The sequence below is a fragment of the Aulostomus chinensis genome, chromosome 4 (assembly GCF_037954235.1).
Source record: "Aulostomus chinensis isolate RoL2024-O1b breed Wild chromosome 4, RoL_Achi_v1.0, whole genome shotgun sequence".
NCBI classification, from domain to species: domain Eukaryota; kingdom Metazoa; phylum Chordata; class Actinopteri; order Syngnathiformes; family Aulostomidae; genus Aulostomus; species Aulostomus chinensis.
Window position 1 is genome coordinate 18,803,556 of NC_141323.1, and position 22,045 is coordinate 18,825,600.

A 22,045-nucleotide genomic window follows, 5' to 3' on the forward strand; every position below is an offset into this window, starting at 1 on the left:
AATGTCATTATTGTATAATTATTACTCATTATCAATAAGTTTAAAAGTACTGTTTATTTTTATAAAGACAATATTGAGGGGCGGCACGGTGGTGCCACTGGTGGTGGTGGCACTGTGGCCTCACAGCAAGAAGGTTCCAGGTTCGAGTCCCGGCTCGGGCACAGGATCTTTCTGTGTGGAGTCTGCCTGTTCTCCCTGTTCCTGCGTGGGTTCTCTCTGGTACTCCAGCTTCCTCCCACAGTCCAAAGACATCAAGAGGGGACGAGGCTGATTGATACTCTAAATTGACTGTAGGTGTGACTGTGAGTGTGAATGGTTGTCTGTCTCTATGTGTTGGTCCTGTGATGGACTGGCGACCTGTCCAGGGTGAACCCCGCCTCTCGCCCTCTCGCTGCTGGGATAGGCTCCAGCCCGCCAACAACCCTTAACAGGATAAGACGTAGAAAATGGATGGTTGGACAACATTGAGTTCTTTTTCCTGGAATTCAAAACTGGACAAGTAGCACGCTGAACAAAGCCAAGTGTTTTTTGGTAATTTCATTAACTTATGCGTAAATGTTAATTGCGAGGTGAATGATGAGGTGAAGTGTCAAACCTTTCACCATATTGTGGTGGACAGATGGACGGAGGGTGTGGCAGGTCAGGGCAATAAGACTTAAAATCAATATCATGATTATGTTACTCTTTTACCTCAGTTACGATTAATGAAAGATTATTTTATACATTTTTACACGGCCTCTGTTCTGTGTATATTCTGCTTTATTGCAGGGGAAGTGTTAGACATAAATATGAATCTAATAAACCTTAATGAGATTCTACAATAGATGTTTTTCAATATATTTCCAATTAAATACCCAAATTGTAATTTAGATTTTGAAACAAAATAATTATTATTTTATTTTTAAATCAATCAATCAATTCTTTCTTGTGTCATTATTTAGCGGTGTTATACTTTATTTTGACAAAACAATCTGCCTTAGGCAAAGAGCTTATAGTGTTTTCAATAACATTGCAGTTAATTATTCAACCCCATCTCAATCGATCAAATGAATTTGTTCCAGCAAGTTCAAATAATAAACAATCAAAAATAAAATCCACAGAGGCAGGAAGCAAGTTTAAAGGAAATCAGTTACAATGTAGAAAAACAGCTCCATGTTAGAAATTGTGTGAAACTAAGTACAAAAAATATATATATATATATAAGTTATCTCGGTCATGATTATTGTTGATTGATATATGATTAATTACCCCTCAGGTGATGGTGCAGATTCTTGTAGCCATTTCAACAGCCTAGATCCAATTCAGATGTTCATCGTACACTAAATTGAGGTGCACGTGTAGTTTAATGACCGTAGGCTGATGTGAAGCTACAGTTTGACAGCTGAGAGTGATGGGTGTTTTTCTCCTTGAGGAGGAATGACGAGTCTAAAGTTCACACACACCTGCCTGTCTGTCTGTCTGTCTGTCTGGCAGATGATGGATGTTGTGTCTCTCTCTGCATTATAAGAAAATGTCAGCAGCCACCATAGAAGTCAGTGATAAGTCAGTGTGTGTGTGTGTGTGTGTGTGATATTGACACTAAGTATTTTTGCATTCTGTTGCCACTGAGGTCATCCATCGTAGAAAAGTGTGAGACAACATTGTAAAGCATCAAAAGCATTTTATGTTTTTGGTATGACCCGAATAATAATGGCATAAAATCATGTTTTCTGCCAACAAAAACTTCTATTCTCATATTTACGTACCCCATAGTTGCCAGGTCCCTCTGATGCTACTATAAATCACAACAATGTAAACGGCTTCATTGGCAAACTCTGTGCAGAGCCCTGAAACATAGTAAAGGTCAGTCACTTGCCAAGAACTACATATTATATTTGCCAACAGAGTAAATGACACACAAGCTGTCCCTTGCACTGTGGCTGTAAATATTCTTCAGTCGCTAATATCAGTCCGACAGAGAAAAGAGTTGTAGCCTACAGAAATCTACATCGTGTAGTATGTGGGGGAAACTTCAGTGAGCCTCAGTCAGCTTATGCAAACATGAGCGTGACCCCAGTCACCCTGCATGTGGTTTTTGCCTTACTTTCCACAGCTATTGCAAGGAACGGCATGGATTGTTCTGAGCAAAAACTTTGCCAATCAACATCATCATTGGTAAGTAGCAAACAGGACTCGGCTTCAAAAAAAAAAAATCGAATCTGTCCCTTTAACATTGCTAGATGTCATGGAAATGCAGCTGTCTTTGTTTATTACACCTCATCTGACTCCTAAATGGCTGTCAGTGTGTGTTCATCTCTGGCTGTTATAGTTTACGTTCATTTTTGAGCTGCAGGGGGCCGCTGGTACAATTTAAAATGGTCATTGTAGTCACAGACACACCTACACAAATGTGCATGCGCACAATAGATTGCATACATGGGGCACAAAGGGGACATACACATGTACTCACACACACACACACACACACTCATGGTCACTCAAGCAAACGAGGTTAATCAAGCTGGCATGATTCTGCCCCCATTAAGCTGCTGTAATCGTCTCCTCTGTTGTATCTTCCACATCTTTATACATTAATCTGAAGTTCTTTTACTCTCAAACACGCAGGCCCCTCTTGTGATGATACACGCTCTGAGCAACGCAAGGAGCTGAACCAGATGGTGTAAAAGTGCAACCATAACTTTGGTACGGGAGCGAATGGCTGCGGTTTCATTGTGAATCAGTGGTGTGTGAATAACAAGCATGGGCTTTCTGCAGTTGAGCATTAAGAGATGATCTGCAGTAAACAAAAGATCAGAGGGTGTGAGGGACAAACTGTGATACAGTAGAGGTCAAAGACGAGAGAATTTCCTTGGAGCTCCTCCTCTTTAGGCCTCATCTGTATTTGGACGTTTGGTGCATAATGCTTTTACACATTAATTTGAAATGGATAGCCTTCACAAACTCTTATTTTGAGGGACTCACTGGAACTCATTTTAAATTCATTCAGGCAGGGCTGGAGGTCGTGAAACAGTCTAAATCAGTATATGTTTTCATGTTTTCTTCTCCCTCTGCCTAAGTCAACAGTCGTTGAGCCAGTTTGTCAATGAATAGTGTCTTTATTTCACTCGGATGGCTGCAACTCGAAAAAAAATATCTACTAGGTGGTCTCGGTTCAAGCGCAGACTGGACCAAAAGTGAATTACTGAATAAAATCTTGCCTTTTTACTTTGAATGACAAGATTATTTATGCATAAAACAGGAAACTTGTTTCAGGTTGCCTTGAAAACTGAATTTGGAGGAAGCCCAGTAACAACATTAGAAGGCGGTGATGTGATTACCAGACTGTTGGTCTGTGCATAAATGTAACTTTAAAAGCTGCAGACTTATGATTGTAACGCTTCTTGCTTGGAATCGGTTTAACTAGCAGAGGTGTCGGAGGTGCGGGACACACAAAACAAGACTTAATCTAACATGATGTATGGTTTCATGTTTCGGTGGAAGCTGGTCAGCAGGAAATGCACATCCATCAACCCAACTGGCAACTTATTTAGTTTCTGACTAGACATGTTAAATTGTGCTTAATTCGATTGAAGGAAAAATCTAATTTGCAAACGAGTTTCTCTCTTTTGTGCTTCTCCATTTTGACCGTTGAAGGTCATTTAAAACTAATTTCATTTAGGGTTGTTCTTCCTAATTCAAATGAGTGATACAGGACCACTGGTATGTTTCAGATGTTATTAGTTATCTTGGAAGTATTTGACAATCTTAAAATAATCCCTTTCTAATTCTTCCTGCGAGAACGCAGTGGACTCGAGTATTTTCTGTAAAGTCCAAGAACTTTCAGAACCGTTCAATGTAACACACGCGACCTTGTGAATGTCTTTGTTTTGGTCGTGGTGAGCTGAGGTTGCTGTTATGTTGTGCCCTCAGGCTAATTGCAGGCTAAATGTTGGCCAGTTTACAAAGAAGCCAAGAGTTTGTCTTCAAAATGACAGCTAAAAACTATTGTAGTTTGCTTTTTGCTCAAATTAAGGTGTTTTTGGATGACTTGTCATATGACCGGATAAAGAACACGTGGACTGCACCAGACAATACACTTGTGAGTTTGTAAATCGACAATTTGGAGCAGTTTTGCTGCTGTTTTTTGCTGCAGCTGTTCTTAGCTATCAGTCGCCGTTAGGTTCCAGCTACATGGCTGGGCTTTTGTATTCTGGACTCACAAAAAATTGATGCAGGAGGAAAAAGAAACACCCCTGTGAGCTCAAGACAACCATCTTTAACTACTTTAAAGCCAAAATAAACAGTTTCGGTGATGTATCGCTTTAATTCAGAATTTTTAGGCTGATTGAGAATAATTTTCTTGGTTGTTGTTCATGTGAATTGTGGGCACATCATTCAGATTCGAATATTGATGTCGAGCCTGTAGGTCTGGGTGTCACAACCACCTCTCTCTAAGTCAAATGAACTTTGACCCCCCCCGATAGCCTTCAGGTCATTATGTTTTGACCTCAGTAGTTACAAGGGTGCATTCCCACTGAGAGGGTTGAAGGGCCTCAAGGTTTCAAACACAAACACACATACTGATGGAGACAAACATATCCTTACACACACACACACACACACACACACACACACACACACACACACGCTCACACTAGCATAAACAAATACCCACCACACTCCTGCTCTCTGCTCCTGAGTCAGCAAAAGCAAACAGCATGATTTTAATAATCAAGTTCGACTTTGAAGGTTTTTTTTTTTTTCTCCAACATTTCTTTTTCCAGAGTCACTAAGTCTGGCTTCAACAATTAGCGCAATGAAGTGATTTACAGCTGAAGTCTTTGGTGTCAGATTTGAGAGGCGAAAATACTGTAGGTATCATTAGTTTGCGACACTCTAAGTAGTGGCCATATACGCATAATGAAACCTTTCATTGGGAAACTAAGAGGCTGCGTTGTGTCAGGTGAGAACACGTTGAAGGTGGCAGAATGTGCATGACTGTACATACACACCCTGTTATAGTTGAGCCTTTTTTGTTAAGTTTTGTGTGTGTCCGTGTCGCTAGTTCATCAGGGTTTCTGTATTTGGCAACAAGCATCAAAATCCATCGACCCGAGTTTGTTTTCTCTCACGACCCCCCCCCCCCCCCCCATCTCTCTGCTGATTAATTTGTCTCTCCTTTAGCTTCACCCTCCGAACCTCCGACGTGCTGACCTCACCGTTGACTGCGACAGGATCAAGTCGAGCAGAGGGGAATTCATCTCCCCCGGTGCGGGCTTCTTTATTTCCATTTTGAACACATCCATCCTCTTTTGTACCGATATTGATTTATTTCAAATGTCCAAGCTGCACTCTGCCAATTCATCAAGATGCATGCTCCATTTTTTTTTCCTAAAATCACCGTTACTGGTTACACTCTTAGGTGGATTTTTTTTTTTTTTTTTTTACAAATATTTAACAAATGAAAACTATCAAGAAGAGCCTGTGACTAAATCTCATAACTCCGCCCCGACTCTCTCATAAGCGCGCGCCTCACACAGAAAGGCCACAGATAAAGAGGAGCGAGGCAATTTCCTCAGGCTCTGCATGAACTCAATAAAATGTTTTCAAATTATTCATTGGTCATTTCCTGAAAATGAAACATTTCTGCCTAACAACAGGAATATGCAGTTTCCATATAGTTTTTCACGGCAGAATGAAAGCATCATAGGTTATTTTTTGTGATGTTTTAGGCATTTTAAAAAGTGGATCCGATAATTGTAGTTAGATTATTAAACAACTCTGAAGTTTATATCGTTGCATAATCAACATTTGCAGATTACTTTGACTTTCCAGCTTGTTTTCCTATTCGCCAAATGTTGGAATTGCATCATGTGCGCAGATTCCACGGTCATTTTTATTTTACAAAAAATAAAAAAAAAGTATGAATGGATAGGACATGTTTTTCTTTCACAGGAAGAAACATGGCTGGATCTGTACAACAAGAAGGCAATAATGTAATAAATAAGAAGAAGAAAATTAAACAACCAGAATTTAAAATGCCACCGAGGTACGAGAAAGATGAAAACAGCATTATGTTACATTCTACATTGTGTTTTACGTTACGTTTTGCAGGAAAATTATGACGTTAATCTTAGATTTTCAATAGAATGCTAAAGGTAGAGACTGAAGCATTTGCCTTAAAAAAATTAAATATACACTGATACGTAATTAATCGGACTCCATCGTCACTTCTGGGCCTCTAGACATGCTTGGTGGTGACTGTGTCTGCAGAGCTGATGCCCTCTGCCAGTATTTCAATGTTTTTGTTTTGTCTGGACATTTCTAGGCGAGGAGTGGGTGTGTAATAACCCTGCCAATGACAGCACACAGATGAGGTCGGATGGATAAAGCGAACAGTTGAAATTCAGGGGGGTACGCTTGTGCCGTTGAGTCTGGGTGGAGTGGCCCGAGCTGCGAAGGACCGCGCTACAGCTCTACCTCTAGAGAAAAGTAGCATTTTATGGCTAGGAGTATTCCTAGAATAATACATAAATCAAAAACTTAATATATTTCAAAAGTATTCTGGGCAGAGGGTATTTTACAACACTGAAGCATTCTTCAATAAGTGCTTTTCTGCTTTCCATGTGCGGCTTCTTTTAAAGACCAGCTGCCTCATGAACAGTGATCCAAGGGAGTACAATTATACTGGAATGGTTTAATAGGAGCAGTACCTTCCCACATATACCTTCCTGAATGACAACACTCAGAAATGAGTACACACACACACACACATATGTACACGCACTTATATACACACCGTCAGGACAAAGCAGCCAATTAACTGCAGACAATGCCAGTTCATCTTTAACACTGTGTCTCCCAGTGTTTGTGGGTAGACAGGGATCTCTAACCTTATGTAATCTGTGTATATACAGCAGGCTTGTCATCTGTTGGTAAATTAATCATTAAGTCCTGCTGCTGCTGCACTGAACCATCACTGGCCTTTGTTTTTCAAGCTGTGCCTCAAGCTGTTCTTTTATATAATAATAAATCTCTGGCTTTTGAGTAAAAAAAAAAAAAAAAAAAAATTTGTTTCCCCTGAACTGTCTTTTTTTTTTTTTCCCCCCCTCTTCGCTTTCCTCATAACTACATTTTGTGAAGTACCTCTCTGGTTTTCAGACAAACAAGCTAAGATGCGCTCACTCTTGTATACCTTTTGGATTCTACACCCATTTTGCATACGTCAAGGAAATGTAGAAAGAAACCAAAGACAGCAAGAGACTGAATTGCATTTGGGACAAAATTAAGACTTTATCCACGAGGGCATCTTCTGATGGCTTTTGGTCCTTGGGGACTCATTGATGCCAGTGGTAGGTTTTATCTCGATTCCTGTCTTCCCTGCTGCTGTACGCAGATGGTTGTGTTCTGTCAGACAGCTTGAAAGGTTTTGCTAAAAGCATCTCTATGAAAGTGGACAATTTGTGCATCAGCAAAAAAAGAAAAAAACCCTGACAGTAAATTTTTTTTTATACCCAGGATAAATGACTTGTGTTCCTCACTTTGATTCTGTTTCTTACACAATGCACACAAACACACTCTCCTTCCTCTCTCTCTCTCTCTCTCTCTCTCTCTCTCACTCACTCACTCACTCACTCACTCACTCACTCACTCACTCACTCACTCACACACACACACACAAGATTGTGGGAGTTGGCTGCCACAGAGGCAGAATGTGTATGATGCCAAGACAGCAGCCTGGTGCAGCAGTGACAGTGAGTCATAGCTAGCAAGAACACAGCAAGAAGCCCTGGCACCCACTCATCTCTCTCTCACTCACTCACTCACTCACTCACACACACACACACACACACACACACACACACACACACACACACACACACACACACACACACACACACACACAAAGGAAGTGCACTGCAGATGTTTGTCTGATCCAAGTAAGATTCGGTATTCGGATTTCCTCTTCTATCTTTGTTTATTTCTATATTTCCCTCTGGTTCTTCATCTGTGTTCACTTGAAATGTTTTTTTGAACTGGATCCCAGTGTAGACACTGGATAACTTTGGTCAACAGAGGTAGCTGAGTTTATGGCACAAACATTAACAAATCAAGTGCACAATATGTGGGATGAGAAGATTATAGAGAGCAGATGAGTAATAGATGGAGGAGATTTAATTAAAATAAAACAGAGCAAGAAACACATGGGAGAAAATGAATGCAAGTAGGAAGTAAATTACAAGAAGGCGATACATTAGGGCAAAACTGAAAAAGCAAAAAGTCCATGACTCTACCTAAATTTGCTAATAAATTCAATGGTTTTCTGCTTGGCCTCATTCTGAATGGTTATCAATGAAATGGTTTGGGCTCCTCTAAAATATCAGTATCATACTTGGGTGGATCTTCTCCTACTTTTCAGGTTTTAAGTCCACAGTCTTCATCTGTAATCATGGGGTGACTCATTCTCTTCTCTCTTCCTGTATTCTATAAAATACTTCATCATATTATCGGCCCCCTCACAGCAGATGACCTGGTACTCTCCCACTGATTGTTTGTGTATGTGGAGAGGCTCAACAGGCTTCTGGGGGGAGACGGGGGTTCAGTGTCTGGGAGCAAAACTTGAGGTCACCAGCAGGTTCTAAGGTTTTATTGCGGCTGTTATCCCCATAGTCATGGATCCTTGACACGGTGAACAGTCTCTGTCCAGATATTAAAGTTGGTAAACACCTGGGCTGATTCTTAATTCTCTAAAGGCAAAAAGTACGAGATCAAAGCCAGAGATTAAAGTCAGATATCTCTGTCCCATGTGTCCAGATTTGCCTGCCGAGTTTCACTTGTCTCTTAACACATTTCAGCAAGGATACTTGTGCATACTTTTAACAAAACTTTCCATCCATTTACCATCCACCGACTGACTTCTTTTACTTATCACAAGTAAAAATGCAAGCTCAGTCTTTACCTCGTGCCATTTGTCGCCGTGAGGAGCCAATAATTCCCTCTCAGTTTGTAGTTGCGAATGCATCGTAAATCATTCTAACTGGAATGTTCGCAGAATGTAAGCAATTTTCTAACAAGTGTCATGCTTTTCTTGTACAGCAGCAGTAAGGTTGTAAACAACATATGGGTTCCCAAGGGTAGGGTCTTTCACTTGCAGGTAGTTTGTCGAGAGATGCACTGTGGGACTGTGGATGAATGAAAAACACACCTTTGCTGTCTGCCTTTCTTCTCTCCATGCACGCACACACACCTATTTTTTTGTCATGATACACTAAGCAGCCGCCTCCAGGGAGCTCAGACGGGTGTAGCATTACATCCCCGACACATTTTACAATTAGACACAGCTCATTAGAGTAAATTGGAGTTTCCTCGCTCATTCCCGTTTAGGAAGTTCTACTCTTACTGTGCTGCTTTGGTATCACTTCCCTGTAAGTTGAACTAGGATGAGGAGGAATGTTCTTGACATGCAGTTTTCTTCAGGCTGCTCCAAAACCCCAGTAGAGGAGCAAGGACCTGCTGCAGTACGACGGGGAACCTTGTGACACCTACTGGGAAGTCTGCCTGAAGATGGTGTTCCTGGATGATGACTCAGTGGATCTTTAGTGTGGAGGTGCCACTGTTCACCAAGTTCTTACGGTGAAAGCGCCAGGGCAGATGTTCATGAGGAGAAAATAAAGATGATTATTTGTATTTAACTTATTCACTCAGCTGACAGGTAGTGTATATTCCCACCTCAGAAGCTTTGTAACCCTGCCACTTCAAGGATCAAATCCATCATAACACCCAACATATTTTGTGGATTTTGAGCTACATTTTTTTTAAACTGAAAATGTCCCCGTCCTTGCTCAGATGATATCGCCGTACTGTATGATGCGATGGTGTTGACCAATCAAAGCTGACAAAGAAATCAAATGAATCACTTCCGTCTTTTATTGTCATACCTCTGCAGTTACTTTGGTGAAAGTAGCGTAAAAGTACTATAACCGTTAAATTATAGAAAAACTGATCATGTTAAAATCATTATCACAACTTCAGTAGCGTCAGGATATGAATGGACGTTGGAGCCTAGTGCTTGCAGTGAACAACCTTGTGAACGTAGTGAAAGTAGCAATTGCTTGTTCCATCTTTCGAGTGTGTGTGTGTGTGTGTGTGTGTGTGTGTGTGTGTGTGTGTGTATGTATTCAGTGCACAAAAGAAGACGTCCTTGGCTTATCCACGGTAAGTGACACTAATAATCTCCAGCGTCATAACTAGTGACTCAATGAAAACAGTGTTTGAATTTTGAATGTGTATTTATAGGCTGACATATACTGTATGTACAGTATATGTAGCATACGACCAGCCCCATGCTGACGCCTCCCTGCCAAGGGTTTCAATATTTATATGTTTTAATTTACTATTTGTCTCTCCAGCAGTCTCAAAACCAATAGAAATAACTGGTACATTTATTGCACTTGGCAAATAAAATGATTCAGAGTCTGATTACAAGTGTCTGGACTTGGCTCAATTCTTTCAATTCTTCCAAGAGATGGATGAGAGACACATCAGTGGGAGCGGGGGGGGGGTAAAGTGAGAGAGACATCATGATGAATGGGCCAGGCTCAGAGGAGGCACGTTCAGATACGAGCCAAGGTTTCTGTCCGAGAAGTTTAACCCAACAGGGAGAGCTTTCTCTGAGAGCCCGTCCCACTCTGTACTTCCCACCCATATTTCCCCTCATCACCCCCCTCTTTCCTTCGCTCACTTTTTTTTTATAGCTTTTCCCTCCCTTAATATCCCTCCATTTGTACCCCACCCTTGACAGAAGTGACGACAGAACTTCCTTGGCACGTGTTGCTCGGATGAACCCACACACACACACACATATGCACTCATATGCATGTTAAGTGATTAATTCAACCTTATCGCGCTCACGTGGGCTGAAGAAATGATAGCGGAACATATAGCACAGTTCACCACCAGTTCTCATATCCCCCTCAAAACCCCTGCAAATTTCACGACGGACTTTAAAGTTGCGCACTGAGAATATATTGGTGCATGAGCTGTCAGGGCTGAGACTCATTCTTTTCAAAGAATATCTTGGCAAATCACTTTAATACATGAGTAGATGAATACCACTGCAACGTCCGCTAGGAGCTTAGCTTAGCAAGAAATCATGATTTATTTATTTTCTCTTCTCTGCATGTGGCTTGTAGATAAATAAAAAATTGACAAGAACCAGCCAAAATTTGTGGATGTGGAAAAGTAGTGGCCGCAAGCCTCTGCTCGCTCTGTCCAAATGTAGTTTTTATGTAATTCTAGATAGAGGACGAACTTGAAACACCAATCGTGTTTACAGAGCCGATCCGAATTTTTGTGTTCAACTGTGGTGTGTTTATGGAGGATAATACATGTTTTTTTTTCTGCACTTACAAATAATAAAAAAAAAACATCATTAAAAAGAGAGCTGCTCAGGACATTGGCATGCCTTCCACACAGTCCATTTTCAAATAGAGGCCGCAAAATGCATTGTGTTCCATTGGGAACAGGCAAAATTCAGTTAGCATTCATCCATCTTCATATGAACTAGCTTCTAATATGGTGATTTGTATATTGCTTTTTTTTTAAATTCTGTTTTAATATATTCAGACATTTATCATAAAAACGTAGTTAATATAGTGTCTCAGATTTTTTTTTAAATTTCCCAACTGCTTGTGCACTGATCTACAATCTGCATTAGGGAAATTGCAAAAGGAATTTGAAAATAAAAAAAGTAGACCATTTTAGAACTTCATTTATTCGGAAATGCGGAAGTTCGGTAAAAGCTGAAGAGCTGCTTTTAATTTTCTGATTTCAAATTTAAAAATACTTGATGATTCCATATTTTTTAAACTGTCAAGTCGCTTCATTTCTGAAACGCTGTCATAGATTTTTGCGTGATTAATTCTCTGTTGAAAACATTGGAAAACTGGGTATCCTCTTAGTTCTACAGAGAGAAACAATGTTCTTTGATTTTCTTGTTTCTTCATTGTCTGGATTGTATCTTAACTCTTCTGAGCCTTTGGTCGAAGTCTGAGCATTAAAGTTCAAATTATTGACACACCAACACCAGACAAGCTGGCTTTTTTTTAGTATGTGTCTTGTCCCTACACAAATAATAGTCGCTGTGTAAATATTTAATCGACAATTTCTGTAGAATGCTAAGCAACAGACACAAAGCAGAATCAAACTAACTAATTTGACTCCAAAGCATACATCTTAAATCATTGGGATTTGGTACAGGGTTTCGTGAAATTGCCAGACGAATTTTTGTGGCCATAAAGTGTTTTGCTTCGTCTCAGATAAAACTATTAGAGTGAAATCTGCTCTTGTTTTCTATCTTGAGCCTGTGGGAGCCTGGTATTCTAGCGTACCGGCCAATCTTATATACATTAGTTAAGATCCTTTCATTTTCGTATGCCTGCAGAGTTTTCTAGGAAAGCTTGAAGCACAGCATTGCATCATCTCTGTATATACATCATAACCAATATGTTATGAGGGCCCGTTTGCTGATCACGCCTCGCGCAATCTGAGCATATGTCATCTAAGACAGAACGCAGCTATCAGTCTGTGTGGTTAACGGCACTAACTTGTCCGTGAGAAGAAAAAAAAAATGTCTCCAAGCGTGTAACATGTGTTTCTCGTTGGCCTATCAGAACCAGGTTCTCTCCTCTAAAGCCTGTGGGTTTATATGCAAAATGAGATATGAGACTGAGTTGAAGAAAAAAAAAACTGCTCCAAGGTTACAGGACTCGGTAGATTGAGAGAAACGTAAATGTGGTGCTCCTGACGACATCTAAAATTGAATGAATCACAGGGGAACTTCTTTTGACCACCCAGTTTAAGCTTCGAAAAAGGGCACAGGCCACAATGAGGTCAGAGGTCAAGCTACAATCCTAGTGGTGTAATGTGCCCCTAATCCCGAGAAAACCTCTCCATGATTGGAATATACACAGATGAATCACCGATGGACGAAATGATAATGGTGTTATGAAATTTGAAAAGAACGATTCATTTGAGAGAAAGACATTCGTGTGAGAGAACCTTCAAAGGGGAAAAAAATCCTAATATTTATCTGTCTTTGGCATGCTATGGTCTGGGGACTATAGGGAGGGTCTGACATATTTGGCTTCAGTTGTAACAACAGCAGGAAAATACATTTCTGGACTGTCAAAGACATTTGTTCTCCCTGGCCTCCCAGGGCGAGAGTGCAACCCGAGGACTCTCCTCTCAGTGATCCCTCCATTCTCATCTTCGCTCCCTCCTTGCCTGCACCCTCCCTTCGATCTCCTGTCTCGCCCTTGGCTGACATATCCCCAGTGTGTGTGTGTGTGTGTGCAAGACATTCCTCAGTATGGTCCAGGAGCTTACATGCTGTCACACACTTCCTCCCTCAGGCCAAGACCCTGAGGAGGGGTCGGGCACAAGCGGTTGGCTCTCCACTTTTAACAGTGCTGAGTAAAACCTAGTATATGGTTTGACGAGTGCTCTGAGAGCTGAAATGATGAAAAATTGTTGCATAGATAAACTTGTAATTGGTCCATAATAGGGAGAAGGAAAAGAAGAAGAAGAAATAGATTGAGAAGTGAGCCTTTAAATAAATTTGTTCAGCCCACGTAGTTTAGGTGGCTGAAAAATAACCAAATAATCAAACAATAAACACTCACACATTGTGTACCAAAATATTTGTTGATGTTTTTTAAATAAATTTCAGCATAAACCTGTTTTTGGATCAGATGAGCAAAAACAGAGTAGTATGTGAGTAACTATGGGCGATGCTCCAGTAGAAGAAGAATGGAATGTCCTTCAAGTGCACGGCGGAGAGCTGGGCGCACTGGTCCGAATCAGGAAGTGATGGCAGCCAGCTCACTTCATTTAATAAGTTACAATATGAATGTAAAACAATCCTGAGGGAAAGCGAGCAAGATCAGAGCACCAATGGCCAATGGCATCCATCCTTCAGGAAAATGAACTACACCCAATTGTCTTGTGGAGTTGTTAATTCAATCAGTGTTATTTCAGCTTGTAGAGTCCAGGAGATGTACAAATCAGCAGGAAAAAAAAAAAACAATATCCCACACTTAGATGCCAATTCAGTATGAAGAAATGGGAAGAAGCAACTCTCATTCTTGCATGCTGTATCACTCCCGGCAGGTGTTGGAGAAGACGAAGTGACCACAACAGTTATAGGGCTTGATGCCAAAAAAAAAAAAAAAAAAAATGCATAAAATGTTTGTAGGTATGTCAGCGCATGCATGCTTAGCACACAACCAATGCCACATAACCTCCCAGGGTGTTTGAGTGGTAGATTGGTGATGCGATACCATGTCAAGCTGACAAGCTACTTCCTTTATTAGACTGAAACATACCAGAAGAGGCCCCTCCTGTCATTCTATCTGCTGGCTGCAAGTATGTGTGTTTTCAACTCAGCTAAATGATGTTTGCCTTTGAGCTCACCTATGTAAACTTCAAGCCAAAAGGTTCATTTGTTTAACACCCCCCACACACACATGTACACACACACACACGCACACACACACACACGCACGCGCGCGCGCACACACACACACACACACACACACACACGAGAGTCGAATGTGTACTTGTAGTAATCGGTAGCTCCTTCTCATAAACCATGTTAAAACAAATAAATGACATCAGAGAAGCAGCACTGCATTTGAATCTGTAATCTTTTACTCACTTTCCATACCTCAGATGCCTCACGTACCTTAGCTTGACTTGGGTGACTCGACATTCGAGTATAAAATATATGTATTCTTATTTTATCCCACCGGTCCACTTAATAATAGCTACTGACAACCTTACAAACACGACACAACATTTTATTAGTGGGATAATGTATTGAAACTTTGATGCCCCAGACTTTATATCAATGAAAACCAAATTGGTTTAATATGTGTGGTGTTATTTGTGTTAGCGATGACTTAAAAATTAGATGTCATATAAGAGTGGTTCAGCATTAACTTAAGAGTGAGGTAATCACTTCAAGATACATATAGAAGATGGAGCAGGATGACAGTAAATGGATGTGTTTGATCTGATCAATAGCTAATAAATATCCATCAACAGTCATGTAATTTTGCAGTTGTAACTTCTTCTGGTTTTGCAAACCTCAATATGAGATCAACCAACTCTACTGCGAACTGATTTCATATTCCTAAAACTCTTCAAAGAAGCAACTCTTTGAAGAATTCTCTTATTTGCCATCCTTCCCAGACCCAAGCAAGAAGAACCCATGAAGACGGCTTGTTTAGCTTAGCATAGCGAATGGTTGTGGTTGGCAAATGTTAACAGTATTCGCCTACCTCAGTCAATTCATCAAATCGCTAAGTTTGAGGGTCATGTTTCGTCCAGATGCAAGCTTCCTTATGCTCTCTTTACAAAGTCAGCCATGATTCCTTGTAGCTGTCGATGGGGCTTTTGAGGTTCTGCGTCAAATCAATGTTCCTTGTGGGTTTTGTTAGGAAAAGGGATTCCACCTGTGTACCTACTTCTGAAATTACAATGCTTTGTAGTTTAGCATTATTCATAACAAATGTTAGCTACAGGCCTTTTTATTATTATTAATGCAGGCCAGGCACATATCATTTTGGAGGTATATTTGATTATTAACAGAGGTACACTCACCCTCCTGTCCACTATTTTTCATTATGCTAAGCTAATTAGCAGTCAGCTGCTCTCAGCTGGTTTCAGCTCCCAAATATCCAGCACAGACAATGGTATTTAACTGCAATACAGTGAGTGTATTTTCCTTTAACAACAATGGGAAATGAGTACTGCCATGAACTGCTGTGTGATCCACACACTCACTTCAGTTACAGGATCACCTCTCAGATCATGAACTGACTGCTGAATTTGGGGTTTCACTACGTTACATTACAGCCCCGAGGGGGAAACTCCACTCCAGAGACACAATAAGGTGTTACTCTGCTGATGTGAATGAAATGGCTCTAAACACAAGCCTGAGGGTTAAGTGTTGACCCTCTTGGCGGTGACATAGTTAAGGGTCTGGCTATAGGATGTAATGGCATTCAGTGAGGTACACTGACAGATTTGTGGAGATGTATTACCGACATGGTAGAACACTTGTGTTTAATTAATAATCAAAAATATCAGGAACACTTGCCCTCCGTATTATCACCCTGTAAAATCATCATTTATTTATATGTAAAAGCTTCATACAGACTCGTAGATGCCCCAATCATAGCCACAATTATGAGCCACAATTGAAAACTTGTTGCGAGTCAAGTGTGGGACTCTTGGCCATGCACTGACTGACATGTCCCCTAATTGTGCTCAGGAGTGGGGATGTGGCAGGAAGCTGCAGCCAACGATTTGGCAGCTTCCATCCACTTGCGCTGACCTTAACGACCACCCTACCTAATATGGTCAAAAACTCAAGAGTTAAACAGCTCGGCTCTCAGGGGTTCAAGTACCTGACGACGTGCTCAGGTATGCCAGCTATGGTGGCTTAACTGCTGGAGGTGCAGGACAGGTTGGAGGTAGCACACCGGATGTGATGCGTATAATTAGGACTGTGTGTGTGTGTGTGTGTGTGTGTGTGTGTGTGTGTGTGTGTGTGTGTGTGTGTGTGTTTTGCAAGGAACTTACACATCCACTTAATGGGATTAACTTTTAACTAGTGTGCTCACTCTGTGTCACACACCTGTCTTAAAAACCCATAGCAATGGATTCGGAATGAGTCGGTGTGTATATGTGTGTGTGTGTGTGTGTGTGTGTGTGTGTCCCTGTAGGGGGGCACCAACTGTTGATTTACTTCATTCAACAATTACCTCTCAGAGGTGGCAGGAATTCCAAAAATGAGGAAAGATTGTGTTCCACTCCAGTCAATCTGAGCTTTTCCTCTCATAAAAATACCTGATTTAGTGGAATTAGTTGGCTAAGCCTCTCTTGTGTCATACCACATCTCACCCTTGAAGGTCCATCTGTCATTGTGAGTTATGTACTTCTCTTGAAAGTGACTAATGTTTAGCACACAGGTAGAGCACAGGTTCCCTGCTTAGTAACATTTGGACAGACCTCTAGACTGTTTGCTGAAATACTACTTCTACTGCTACTACTACTACTACTACTAATATATACATATCTGTATATATATGTATAAGTGTGTGTTTGGGTGTGCATTTATATACACACACACAAATATCCAGGTACATTTATGTATACAATGCCTCATTGCACAAAGAGCAGCAATCTTAAGTGGATTTCTAAAATGATTATTGCCCATGATGATTTGACAATTTTAAAAACAGAAATGCACAGATTGTTAGATTTGGTGGGTAGAATAGTGTGCAAAAACATGAGAAAGTAATGAAATGTGTTTCCAGTAATACCTTACTGATGTCAACAGAGTGTAAAGGATGGACAGCCATTCTAGGGCCTTCTAGTAGCTTGACTTGTTGACTGAAGTGACGCATCTGATGACAGCATCAGACACACGCACACACACGCACGCACGCACGCGCGCGTACACACACACACACACACACACACACACACACACACACACACACACACACACACAAACCTTTCATTCTGCCTCTGGGAATGACAGAGAAGACACAGGCAGATAGACAAATGACAGAGGAGGAAGACAAAAGATTGCAGGTAGATAGATGTGATTAGTCACAGTGGGTGACCAGACATGCATCCGGCCATTGTGTTAAGTTCGGTGGACCCCCTCCCCCACCCCCAAAAATCATAACAATTATTACACAATAATGCGGCACAGTGGTGCAGTGGTTAGCATTGTCACCTCACAGCAAGAAGGTTCAAGCAGGTTCCTGTGTGTAGTCTTCATGTTCTCCCTGTTCCTGCGTGGGTTCTCTCTGGTACTCCAGCTTCCTCCCACAGTCCAAAGACATCAAGAGGGGACGAGGCTGATTGATACTCTAAATTGACTGTAGGTGTGACTGTGAGTGTGAATGGTTGTCTGTCTCTGTGTGTTGGCCCTGTGATGGACTGGTGACCTGTCCAGGGTGAACCCCGCCTCTCACCCAAAAGCCGCTGTGATAGGCTCCAGCCCCCTTACGGATGGATAACACAAAAATAACAATAATAACACAAAAATAAGACCTTGTGTGATATATTCAGCTGCTTTTATCAACTTTGCTTTCTGTCTCACCAAATATAAACTCAGAGGATGATTCAGATATTTTTGTTCTTTGTCTCTTGGAGATAACCAAATTATTGCAATTTCCACTGCTTGATTGACAATTTTCCTTTAGGCTGGCTTAAGTCTGGAACCACTTAGCTCATTGTTACAAAGGAGGTTGGAGGGTTTAAAGCAGGGTTATACAGGGTCACGGAAAGAAGGAGGGATATGATCTCACTCAGTGGGTCACGACCAGGAAAGGAAACAAAATTTGTCCCCCTAGAAGTAGTCTGTGATTCCCAAAATATACCAGTTTTACATAGATATCTGTGTTTTAACTAAGGTTTCCTGAAAAAAATAGTTTCCCAGGACTTTGCTTGTGGCTATTTTTCCAGCTGGTCATGACCCAACTCAGCTTATCTCATCTATCTGACACAGTCACAGGGGTTAATTGTCACTTCGAACATGGAAATTCATTAGTCACGCTGACATCACGCTGTGCGATCAGGTATCACCTTACAGTCCTGTAATAATATGTTTTTTTTTAAGTTTGACTCATACTATAAATTTAAGCGTAAATATGTTAACATTTCCGGACCGCTGCAGCAAATAATGACAAACTGAATATCTGGGCTACCTAACCAGGCCAGTGTATGTTAGATGAGTGGGGCTCAGATAAGAGGCCTTTTACAGTCTCCAACCATAAAAAGATAACCTCAGCGTGCATTTCATTGCACGACATCCAAGCTGCCATCACAAACCGAGCAGGCTCACATCAATCTGGATTGTTGTTTTTTTTTGAAGCAGCGTTCCACAAACAAAAGAGAAGTGGAGGAGAAAGGAGAAAGATAAAAGACAGGATCAGGGAGCGACAATGTGCTTCGCCTGGCTCCGACAATTTCATCAACCGTGCTGTGTTTTTATACACCAGGAGGTGACAGGGCCAGGATTTACTGACCCACAGGCCCCCTTTGTGCCTCTCCATGCTGCACTGATCCTCGCTTCCTCCCTGGCTGCATGTGTAGGCCTATAGGCTTACCTTTTATACGCCTCTCCCTCTTGCTGTCTGCTGTAAATAGGCTTAATGTTACACATGTCTGTGTGTGCTCACAAAGAGCCAGGGCGAAGCACAGAGACGGGTTCTATTCTACACCGAGGCGAGGCGAGCAGGTGGAAAGAGGGCAATCGGGAGGGAGAAGATGATCGGATTTCCACTTAAAAAAGTTGAGCCAGTATGGATGTGAAGAGATGTTCAACAGGTGGATTTAGTGGTGCACCATTTGCACCGATTTCTGTGGCAAAACGAAACATTTGTGAAGGCAATATCTGATACCAGTTCTTTTCAATTCGACTGCAATCTTATTCTATAGCTACGCAAGAGCCGAGCTAAACGATTCAACGGTGAAATGAAAAAATGTAAATTGTAAACCGAGCTTTCAGAATGTTAAACAGCAGCCAGCAGGGTGAATGAGGGCGTTCGGGGGTCCTGTGTGGGCTGACTGACTGACCGGGTGCTGGCTTGCTGGCTGGCTGACAGGGACAATAAGCAATACTGTTTGACCTGGTTGGTCTTTGCCACTACAGAGTTCACCGACATTCAAACACCTCTCCCCCCTCCTCTCTCTGAGTCTCAGCATTAGATCCAAATGCTCTGCTCCATCATTTGGGGACCTGCTCCTTTTTATGTGTGTCTTTTGTACAATATCCATCCAACCATCCATTTTCTATGCCACTTATCCGTGGAGCCTATCCCAGCTGACATTGGCCGAGAGGCGAGGTTCACCCTGGACGCAGTTCCAGGCTCAGTATCTTGCTCGAGGATACCTCGACATGGTCACCAGGGGAAGTGAGGACTGAACCAGCAGCCCTTCAGTTGCTAAACGGCTACTCTACCTCTGAGCCGTGCTGCCCCCCCCCCCCCTTGTACAATAATAGGACACAAATTAAGTTTTGTCCATATTGTTGCCTCCCAGGAAAATATACTTTTTATAAGACTTCTGCCGTAGCTTTGCCATTCAATTGGTCCCCTCATAGGAGGGAATATTTTAATAGCCTCAAGGATTTTTACACCTGAGCTGTCCAGCGTCTATTGTTGGCCTCACCCATCTTCAAGGACCAAACCTTTACCGAAGGACACACAACCCCTCTGTTCCCTTCCAAGAAGACAGCTGAGGCAACTTCTCGCTGCAGGATCAATCATCCAGAGATTCTCTACAATTGGAGTTTTAAAGTGCTGCACATTCATGGTTTCATATGTCAGGACTCAGAATAACATTCTAGACAGGACATAACACCTCCACACACACACACACACACACACACACACACACACACACACACACACACACACACACACAGCATGACTAAGTGTCAGTTTCAGGAGGCTGGTGAGCAATACAGTCAGTCACACAAGCCAGGAATGGAAATTGTTCTAACCAACAGCTGTCACAGTTGAGGTAAAGGGATATTCTACAGAACCATCACTAACAGGAACCTTCATCAAATGACTGATGTCATTGAGTGCGTTTATATGTGAGTCCCAGCCTCTGTACCTGGACCCTTGCTCTGTAGGATACAGTTCATCCAGTGAGTGTTTCCTTTCAGAATCTTTTAAGAAAAGACAAGAGGACATTTTAGAATATATTCCCTGAATTTACAATGACCTCATCACATTGTAATGCTGGAATGATATCTCTGTTTTGTGTTGTTGTTGTTTGTTTTTTTTAAGGGAGGTGTTCATCGCAATGTGTTCAGGGGTGAGAGAGAAGGGAAGGTTGTGATCTCGAGAGAGGGTTTGAGGGCATGTTGAGCAAAAAGTTGAGACAGAAGTTCAAGGAGAATTAACCTGCGTGTTGTTTCCAAGAAACACCTCAACCCCGGGTCAGCAGTGCGAGGAAATAAAACTCCCTATTCTTCCTCCATCTGCGTCCATCTCCATCATCATATTTTGTTGTATTTTAAACAAGAGATGGGATATCAGACCAGGAATACAGGAAATGGGTGTCGACACTGACAGTTTTCAAATACGAGATGTGCATATGAGATATGCAGATGTTGGTATAATCCTTGTCCTTGACCGGGAATCCTTTGAGCATATTTTTGTGACCTCTTTAATAAAAAAAAAAAACGCTTTTTGGTTGATTACAGCCTCATGATATAACTTTCAAGATAATGCCAACAACAATAACCATGACGATATCAAAGATAAAAGATCTTTGGTATCAGAATCAGTATCCGATCAGACAAAAATGAAACGAAAAATGAAATGAAATAAATGTAGATGGGTTCATATGCTTCTATTCCCATGGTTCCTGTAGAAGAAAGATGGAACATGAGCATGCAGGAAAAGGAAAAATTAAATTACTGGGATTAAACAGATAAAATAACAGATGAATAATTTCATAGATTTCAAAAATGAATGCATTTTGGCAGTAAAAAAAAAAGTTATTTATGTGTTCGGATTTATTCATCGAAGCATTTTGCATTCATTTCTGTTTTTCTACATTAATGGGTTCAATTATTTATTTATAGAAAAGTGATATTTTCCTCCTGTAACTGAGAAAAGAGTAAGAGGTGTGTTCATGTGGAGGATAGAGAGAGACAGAGAGAGAGGAGGTGGAGGAGGAGGAGGAGGAGGAGGAGGAGGAGGAGGGGGAGGGTAAAGCTGCGTCTTTGAACCAATAGGCGCAGAGCAACACTCTTGTCATTCCTCGTCGCTTCAAGTTGGTGCCAGAGAGCTGCGCAGCGCTCAGCCCGCGTGAACGACGCATACGCTCTCTCCTTGTCCGTGTCCAGAATCATGCTCTGAAGCAAGAGGGAACCCATCTGTTGAGCTGATTCTCAACTCAAAAAAAAAAAAAAAAAAAGAAGAAGACGAAGAAGAAGAAAAAGAAGAAAAAAAAATCCACCCAGACG

General features: G+C 41.4%; 1 protein-coding gene across 2 annotated transcripts in view; it reads left to right on the forward strand.

Annotated features, from left to right (window-relative positions):
* Nucleotides 1-22,045, forward strand: part of LOC147262928 (prickle-like protein 1) — a 79,036-nt gene that overhangs the window by 29,672 nt on the left and 27,319 nt on the right. The window contains exon 1 of one of the 2 annotated variants that reach the window (XM_086202234.1): nt 21,858-22,045. This exon is cut by the window's right edge and continues 95 nt beyond it. The exons of the other annotated variant lie outside the window; for it this stretch is intronic. The gene's annotated coding sequence lies outside the window, so the exon portion shown is untranslated. Of the gene's footprint in view, nt 1-21,857 lie in introns of those variants that run through there. 2 annotated transcript variants of the gene reach the window in all.